Source organism: Lissotriton helveticus, chromosome 6 (assembly GCF_964261635.1).
Source record: "Lissotriton helveticus chromosome 6, aLisHel1.1, whole genome shotgun sequence".
Taxonomy (NCBI): Eukaryota; Metazoa; Chordata; class Amphibia; order Caudata; family Salamandridae; genus Lissotriton; species Lissotriton helveticus.
In genome coordinates this window covers 2,088,369,393-2,088,378,691 of record NC_136067.1, presented here as the reverse complement: position 1 = coordinate 2,088,378,691, position 9,299 = coordinate 2,088,369,393, and the positions used below count along the sequence as shown (strand labels likewise).

Genomic DNA, 9,299 nt, shown 5'->3' with positions numbered 1-9,299 from the left:
TATTATACAGTTTACAAATATGTATGAGTAATATTTGCTTTTCATAATGTCTAGAGTTTCTATTGTTATTAGCTTTTTAATCTTTATTGCATAGTTATATATATTCTTATTCTTCCCACCTTTCTCTGCCCATATGCACCTTATACATTTACATGTTTTGCAGCGTAACATGTAATAGGATTATACTTGCTATGTATTGGATTTTATATTTATTACTCCTGTCCTATTTGATTATCTTTGAATGTGTCAACTATTATGTGCTTTTTTTTAATTTCAAAGTATTTCATTAAATTTTTAAATTCAGTTATTATTGCTTTACCATTACAGGGTATCAGCCCAAACTGGCTGTCTTTGCCAAGAATACAGGTAAGTGTTATACATGTTTGGCTGTTCCCCTTTCCACTGTCTTGCTAGGAGAATACGAGTGGATGAAAGGGAAAAGAAAGAGAATAGAAGAGAGAAGAGAGAAGGGAGGAGATAGTATACAAGAAGATTACTTTAGTCGTGGGTCTTTTCTGGGACTGTGCGGATATGCTTTGTGGCCAGGCGCCCTTCTTCAGTTGAGTTCACGGGAGTTCGTAGGGGTCCAGGGACTCATGCAGTGATGCCCACATTCCCCTGGTTGCTGGTCTCCAGGGTGAGTTCCGCAGGGCGGTACTGTCTGCGCCTCTGAGGTACGTCACCAAATTGATCCCGCCTTTGAATGTCGCCTTAGCTGTATCCTTCCATTTGGAAAGTACCCTTTTCACTGCCAAGGTCAGAAGGAGATCCAACAGGTCCCTGTCGTGCTGTGAATCTAGCTCTGCGGTCATAAACGCGGTGGCAAGGGTAGAGAACTCTGGTTTTAGTGCGCACCCCAGTGCTTTTTTTATGAAAATGAATATTTTCTCCCAGAACCCTTTAATTTTTGGACAGTAGAAGATGAGGTGTGCTAGGTCCCCCTTTCCGTTGTCGCAGTTCCAGCACAGGTTGTTTTCCCTGAGGCCTAGGGCTGCTAGGCGAGCTGGGGTCATTTCATTGTTCTAAATTAACTCGAATTAACACAAAACAAAAATGAGTTTCTGTTCTAGAGGGATATGTCCGCGTCGTAATATAGCGAGAATCCTATACCTCCCATTGTACACTAGCGCCATCTTGTGGCCTTTGATAAACAGTTCTCAGAGTTTAGCTTTTACATGTCTTACATGTCCTAGCTAAGAGGGAAATTGGAACTACACAGTTTTATCCCACTTCAGCACACGGTTCAACACACAGTTTCATCCCATCAGCTGTGGAGGCTCTCCCAAGTGTAACTCTTTTGAGTGACAATCTCAGGTAATCTGGGAAAATTACCGAAAGTGTGTTATTCTAACGTAAGATGTGTTGCACTTGGCAGGGATTTTAAACATTATATCCCTAAGGTCATAGGGGTTGTGAAAGATCCAAGCATCATACAAAAAACAGTGCAGCACATGTGCCATGCACCTTCAGCGGAAGAGTGTTGAAATAATGGGTGGAAATTGTGTTTCATGTAAATTAATCATTTGCGCATCACCAAGTAAAAAGTTGCCAATTCTAAGAAAATCTGTGTTTCAATCACATTGCAGAATTACAAAAAACATGTTTAATTTGTGCTTTCCTAATTGCTGATATAATTTAAAATATGTGTAATTACTGTAATGATTACCTACAAATAGTAGGTGCAATCATAACCCGATAGCTGAGCCCCATTAAATTGTCTTGTGTTGGACCTGGCTCCTTTTGCAAGGTTATCCCCAAACCTTTTGCCTTCCTGCACATATTTTTCTGGCTTCTTTTGTTGTCATTAGGACTCTGGGCACTTTACCACTGCTAATCAGTGCTAAAGAACATGTGCTCTCTCCTCTAAACAAGGTATGATTGGTCATATTTGATTTACTTGTGAGTCCCTTGTAAAATGGTATATCATATACTGAGGGCCTGCAAATTAAATGCTACTAGTGGGCCTGCAACACTGCTTATGCCACCCACAGATGTAGCCTTTCAAACCTGACTCAGGCCTGCCACTGCAGGGCCTGTGTGCGCAGATTACTGACACTGTGGCCTGGCATTTAAAACTTCTTTTCAAGCTTTAAATTACCCTTAATTACACATAGGTCACCTCTAAGGTAAGCCCTACGTCTCCCCTGAGAAGGGGGTGGTCAACATAAAAGGTAAGACATGTGCCTTTATGTTTGGTGTGTTCTGGTAAAGATAAACAGTTCATTTTCTCACTGATGTGAGACCTACTCCTCTCATTGGCTAACATTGGGAATTCCCTTTTTTGTGGTAACTCCTGATCTGAAGGGAGTAGTGTTGCCATGTTTGGTATGTTTAGAATGGTGGCGATAAAATCGGGTTACTGGTGTAGTTAAATTTTACATCACTATTTTAGAAATGCCACTTTTAGAAAGTAGCCAATTCTCTGTGCATATGGCTCTTTGTGCTTTTGACAATAATCTCTGTGACACTCTCCTATTCTCTGATGTCAGGTCCTGTTTTGACCTGAAAGAAACTTTTTTATGGATGTTGCATGAATTATAAACACACATTTCTCTGAAAAATGTCTGTAATAAACACTCACACAACGGCCAAAATAAAGATAAAGGAAAGGAACATGGTACTTAAAACAAGCTTATCAGGGCAAGACTGTAGAACAGAGCTGGCTCTGTCAGGGGCGCCTGGAAGGCTGGGGCCCCGGGCCAGGGCCCTCGTTGCCCATGTCAAAGGTCTCTGACAGCAGGAGTGTTACCAGCCCTGACTCTCAAGCTTTACCCATGCCAAAGGTCTCTGCCAGCAGGAGTGTAACCAGCCCTGACTCTCAAGCTTTGCCCATGTCAAAGGTCTCTGCCAGCAGGAGTGTTACCAGCCCTGACTCTCGAGCTTTGCCCATGTCAAAGGTCTCTGCCAGCAGGAGTGTTACCAGCCCTGACTCTCGAGCTTTACCCATGCCAAAGGTCTCTGCCAGCAGGAGTGTAACCAGCCCTGACTCTCAAGCTTTGCTCTTGCTGTGAGGTGTGTGTCTTACAATGGAACTGTACCCGCGTGGACACATCCTGCTGCGCTCTGCTGTGCGCTGGAAATGCTGGCACCGGCTCCAGGATGTCAAACACCGGGACAGGCGAGGACAGGGGGCGGCGACTCTTAATGGGAGGCGGAGTCAGAGGAAGAAACAGGTCCATCCCCGTCCCCCATTGGCCAGCCTTGCGAAACACACAGGCAGAGGCCTATAAATATGGTGGCTCCACCACTTGGAGTTCAGAGCGTCCCTCGGATATCAAGATGAAGAACGCTGGCTGTTACCTGCTCGCCCTGGCCCTTGTGCTGGGCCCCGTGCTCCAGATGTGCGCAGCTCGTGAGTACAGACTCTGTGTGGCTTCTCTACACACTGCCCAGGGGCGGAGGGTCCCCACTGCTGAGGAGGGAGAGGGTGCGAGCTCCCTTGGGAGGGAACTGCGTGCAGCTTCAGCACATGAGGGAGAGGGTGCGAGCTCCCTTGGGAGGGAGCTGTGTGCAGCTTCAGCACATGAGGGAGGGGGTGCGAGCTTTAGTGGCAGGGAACTGTGTGCAGCTGCAGCACATGAGGGAGAGGGTGCACGCATCAGTGGCAGGGAGCTGTGTGCAGCTGCAGCACATGAGGGAGAGGGTGCGAGCTTCCTTGGAAGGGAGCTGTGTGCAGCTCCAGCACATGAGGGAGAGGGTGTGAGCTTCCTTGGAAGGGAGCTGTGTGCAGCCGCAGCATATGAGGGAGAGGGTGCGAGCTTCCTTGGGAGGGAGCTGTGTGCAGCCGCAGCAAATGAGGGAGAAGGTGCGAGCTTCAGTGGCAGGGAGCTGTGTGCAGCCGCAGCAGATGAGGGAGAGGGTGCGAGCTTCAGTGGCAGGGAGCTGTGTGCAGCTTCAGCACATGAGGGAGAGGGTGCGAGCTCCCTTGGGAGGGAGCTGTGTGCAGCTTCAGCACATGAGGGAGGGGGTGCGAGCTTTAGTGGCAGGGAACTGTGTGCAGCTGCAGCACATGAGGGAGAGGGTGCACGCATCAGTGGCAGGGAGCTGTGTGCAGCTGCAGCACATGAGGGAGAGGGTGCGAGCTTCCTTGGAAGGGAGCTGTGTGCAGCTCCAGCACATGAGGGAGAGGGTGTGAGCTTCCTTGGAAGGGAGCTGTGTGCAGCCGCAGCATATGAGGGAGAGGGTGCGAGCTTCCTTGGGAGGGAGCTGTGTGCATCCGCAGCACATGAGGGAGAAGGTGCGAGCTTCAGTGGCAGGGAGCTGTGTGCAGCCGCAGCAGATGAGGGAGAGGGTGCGAGCTTCCTTGGGAGGGAGCTGTGTGCAGCTTCAGCACATGATTTCGGGAAGGACTCCTGGCAGTGGCCAGCTGGATGAATACCAACTGTCTCCAGCTCAATGCCAAAAAAACGGAGGTCATGATAGTGGGTAAGCGAGCGGATCTTTGGGGTGATAAGTGGCAGCCCCCTGAGCTGGGTGTAACCCCTATTCCAGTGACAGAGGTGAAGAACCTGGGGGTTTGGCTTGACCCTGCCCTCAGCTTTTGTGGCCATTTTAAGGTTCTTTGATTCCTAAACCAGGCAGCTGGTTATTCAAGCATCTATATTATCACAGCTTAATTATGCCAGCTCATTACTCTTGGGGGCCAACCAGGCTGAAATTGCGCGGATGCAACGTATCCAGAATGCAGCAGCCAGAGCCCTCGTGGGGCTCCCGAGGTTCTGTTCTGCTGAGAGTACCATCCTCTCGCTACACTGGCTACCGGTTACACAGAGGATATATTTTAAGACCCTCTGTCTGGCATTCAAGATCCTCAGGATGGCCTCCCCTCCGATTCTTGACAATCTTCTGAAGCTTTATGTTCCTTCGCGCCCTTTGAGATCCCTGGGCCAAAACTTGGCTGTGGTCCCACGATTTAGACTGAGTAGAGCGGGAGGACGTTCCTTTCGAGTCTTGGCTGCTAAGCTGTGGAATTCTCTATCTTCCCACATTCGAGAAATTGATGAGCTGCTGAAATTCAGGAAAGCCATCAAAACGCATTTGTTCCCTCATCCCTCTTAGGTGCCTCCTCCATTGTTCTGTTGTGTTGTGTTTGAGTATCTTACCAGAAGCGCCGGGACGCCCCTTGGCTGGGGCATCTGTGCGCTATAGAAATGTTATTAACATAACATAACATAACATGAGGGAGAGGGTGCGAGCTGTCTTGTGAGGGAGCTGTGTGCACGTTGACGCTTCCTCAGGGTTGTCTTGCAAACTGACGCATGCTCACGGATAGGTGTGTCTGCACACTAATGCTTTTGGTGCACTGTGTAAGGCTGGACTCTGTAGCAGGCCCGGCTCCAGGAATTTTTATTTGGGGGGCCAAGGGTGCATTTGGGTGGGCCACTGCGGACTTGATTTGTTGCATTTATGTCTAGGCAGGCCTGCTTCAGGGCCCTCCTTTATCTCTTTTAAGTCTTACAAGGCCCAGTAAAACTCACTCTTTTGCAAATCTCTTTTTAATGTTATCACTCTCAAAAAGTGTTATTTTCCATGTAATGTTCCTTTGATGGGAAGAGGAGGTTTCTGAGGTGGGAGTATCAGGCAAGTGACACTCCTCGGGCTCCCTCTGTGCGAACCTTCAGGGAGAATCCCTCTTCATTACTACCTCCACCTAACCACGGGCTCTGCAACACACTCCCTTACAGGCTTGATTATCCACTACTCCTCTCCAGTGCACCTTACCTCACAGATGACCTTGGGCCCCAGCCCCACATCAGGCAGCACCGGGCTCCACTTTAATTTTTCCCAGTAAAAACATTAGTAAAATCACCTTCATACTTAAAACATTGAATATAGCAGTAAATATATCGTAATTAGCAGGCACTTTAAAGTATGTTGCACAGTAGCCCTTATGGCCCGACTGCTAATTAAATAAACAAAAACAGAAGGGCATGACAGGGCCGGCTTTAGCACTGATGCGAAAGTAATTTTTGGTGCCCCACCAATGACCGCTTTCTCAGCAAATACCTTTACTACCACCCTCCCCCAGTGCCCCTCATCCCTCCATGGCCCCCCCTATTGACCTCTTCCTTGGATTCCCTCACTACCACCCTCCACCAGTGTCCCTCATCTCTCTGTAGCCCCTCCCCCTCAAGACCTCCTCCTCAGACTCCCCCACTACCACCCTCCCCCAGTGCTCCTCATCCCTCCATGACCCCCCTATTGACCTCTTCCTCGGATTCCCTCACTGCCACACACCACAAGTGCCCCATATCTCCTCATAGCCCCCCATGACCTCCTTCTCAGACTCCCTCACTACCACCCTCCACCAGTGCCCCTCATCTCTCTGGAGCCCCTCCCCCTCATGACCTTCTCCTCAGATTCCCTCACTACCACCCTCCAACAGTGTCCATCATCTCTCTGTAGCCCCCCCTATTGAACTCGTCATCTGGCTCCCTCACTACCACCCTCCACCAGTGCCCCTCATCTCTCTGTAGCCCCTCCCCCTCATGACCTCCTCCTCAGACTCCCCCACTACCACCCTCCACCAGTGCCCCTCATCTCTCTGTAGCCCCTCCCCCTCATGATCTCCTCCTCAGACTCCCTCACTACCACCATCCACCAGTGCCCCTCATCTCTCTGTAGCCCCTCCCCCTCAAGACCTCCTCCTCAGACTCCCCCACTACCACCCTCCACCAGTGCCCCTCATCTCTCCGTAGCCCCTCCCCCTCATGACCTCCTCCTCAGACTCCCTAACTACCACCCTCCGCCAGTGCCCCTCATCTCTCTGTAGCCCCGCCCCCTCAAGACCTCCTCCTCAGACTCCCCACTACCACCCTCCAACAGTGCCCCTCATCTCTCCGTAGCCCCTCCCCCTCATGACCTCCTCCTCAGACTCCCTCACTACCACCCTCCAACAGGGCCCCTCATCTCTCCGTAGCCCCCCCTACTGAACTCGTCATCTGGCTCCCTCACTACCACCCTCCACCAGTGCCCCTCATCTCTCTGGAGCCCCTCCCCCTCATGACCTTCTCCTCAGATTCCCTCACTACCACCCTCCACCAGTGTCCCTCATCTCTCTGTAGCCCCCCCTATTGAACTCATCATATGGCTCCCTCACTACCACCCTCCACCAGTACCCCTCATCTCTCTGTAGCCCCTCCCCCTCATGACCTCCTCCTCAGACTCCCTCACTACCACCATCCACCAGTGCCCCTCATCTCTCTGTAGCCCCTCCCCCTCAAGACCTCCTCCTCAGACTCCCCCACTACCACCCTCCACCAGTGCCCCTCATCTCTCCGTAGACCCTCCCCCTCATGACCTCCTCCTCAGACTCCCTAACTACCACCCTCCACCAGTGCACCTCATCTCTCTGTAGCCCCGCCCCCTCAAGACCTCCTCCTCAGACTCCCCCACTACCACCCTCCAACAGTGCCCCTCATCTCTCCGTAGCCCCTCCCCTTCATGACCTCCTCCTCAGACTCCCTCACTACCACCCTCCAACAGGGCCCCTCATCTCTCCGTAGCCCCCCCAATTGAACTCGTCATCTGGCTCCCTCACTACCACCCTCCACCAGTGCCCCTCATCTCTCTGGAGCCCCTCCCCCTCATGACCTTCTCCTCAGATTCCCTCACTACCACCCTCCAACAGTGTCCCTCATCTCTCTGTAGCCCCCCCTATTGAACTCGTCATATGGCTCCCTCACTACCACCCTCCACCAGTGCCCCTCATCTCTCTGTAGCCCCTCCCCCTCATGACCTCCTCCTCAGACTCCCTCACTACCACCATCCACCCGTGCCCCTCATCTCTCTGTAGCCCCTCCCCATCAAGACCTCCTCCTCAGACTCCCCCACTACCACCCTCCACCAGTGCCCCTCATCTCTCCGTAGCCCCTCCCCATCATGACCTCCTCCTCAGACTCCCTAACTACCACCCTCCACCAGTGCCCCTCATCTCTCTGTAGCCCCTCCCCCTCAAGACCTCCTCCTCAGACTCCCCCACTACCACCCTCCACCAGTGCCCCTCATCTCTCTGTAGCCCCTCCCCCTCATGACCTCCTCCTCAGACTCCCTCACTACCACCATCCACCCGTGCCCCTCATCTCTCTGTAGCCCCTCCCCATCAAGACCTCCTCCTCAGACTCCCCCACTACCACCCTCCACCAGTGCCCCTCATCTCTCCGTAGCCCCTCCCCATCATGACCTCCTCCTCAGACTCCCTAACTACCACCCTCCACCAGTGCCCCTCATCTCTCTGTAGCCCCGCCCCCTCAAGACCTCCTCCTCAGACTCCCCCACTACCACCCTCCAACAGGGCCCCTCATCTCTCCGTAGCCCCCCCAATTGAACTCGTCATCTGGCTCCCTCACTACCACCCTCCACCAGTGCCCCTCATCTCTCTGGAGCCCCTCCCCCTCATGACCTTCTCCTCAGATTCCCTCACTACCACCCTCCAACAGTGTCCCTCATCTCTCTGTAGCCCCCCCTATTGAACTCGTCATATGGCTCCCTCACTACCACCCTCCACCAGTGCCCCTCATCTCTCTGTAGCCCCTCCCCCTCATGACCTCCTCCTCAGACTCCCCCACTACCACCCTCCACCAGTGCCCCTCATCTCTCTGTAGCCCCTCCCCCTCATGACCTCCTCCTCAGACTCCCTCACTACCACCATCCACCCGTGCCCCTCATCTCTCTGTAGCCCCTCCCCATCAAGACCTCCTCCTCAGACTCCCCCACTACCACCCTCCACCAGTGCCCCTCATCTCTCCGTAGCCCCTCCCCATCATGACCTCCTCCTCAGACTCCCTCACTACCACCCTCCACCAGTGTCCCTCATCTCTCTGTAGCCCCCCCTATTGAACTCGTCATCTGGCTCCCTCGCTGCCACCCTCCAACAGTGCCCCTCATCTCTCTGTAGCCCCTCCCCCTCAAGACCTCCTCCTCAGACTCCCCCACTACCACCCTCCCCCAGTGCTCCTCATCCCTCCATGACCCCCCTATTGACCTCTTCCTCGGATTCCCTCACTGCCACACACCACAAGTGCCCCTCATCTCCTCATAGCCCCCCATGACCTCCTTCTCAGACTCCCTCACTACCACCCTCCACCAGTGCCCCTCATCTCTCTGGAGCCCCTCCCCCTCATGACCTCCTCCTCAGACTCCCTCACTACCACCCTCCAACAGGGCCCCTCATCTCTCCGTAGCCCCCCCTATTGAACTCGTCATCTGGCTCCCTCACTACCACCCTCCACCAGTGCCCCTCATCTCTCTGGAGCCTCTCCCCTCATGACCTCCTGGGATTCCCTCACTACCACCCTCCA

General features: G+C 52.8%; 1 long non-coding RNA gene across 3 annotated transcripts in view; it reads left to right on the top strand.

The window, feature by feature from the left end:
- Positions 1–3,272: 3,272 nt before the first annotated feature.
- LOC144762056 (uncharacterized) overlaps positions 3,273–9,299 on the top strand; it is a 100,114-nt gene continuing 94,087 nt past the window's right edge. For all 3 annotated transcript variants that reach the window (XR_013596032.1, XR_013596031.1, XR_013596030.1), the window contains exon 1: positions 3,273–3,352. This is a non-coding gene — a long non-coding RNA (uncharacterized LOC144762056). The remainder of the gene's footprint in view (positions 3,353–9,299) is intronic.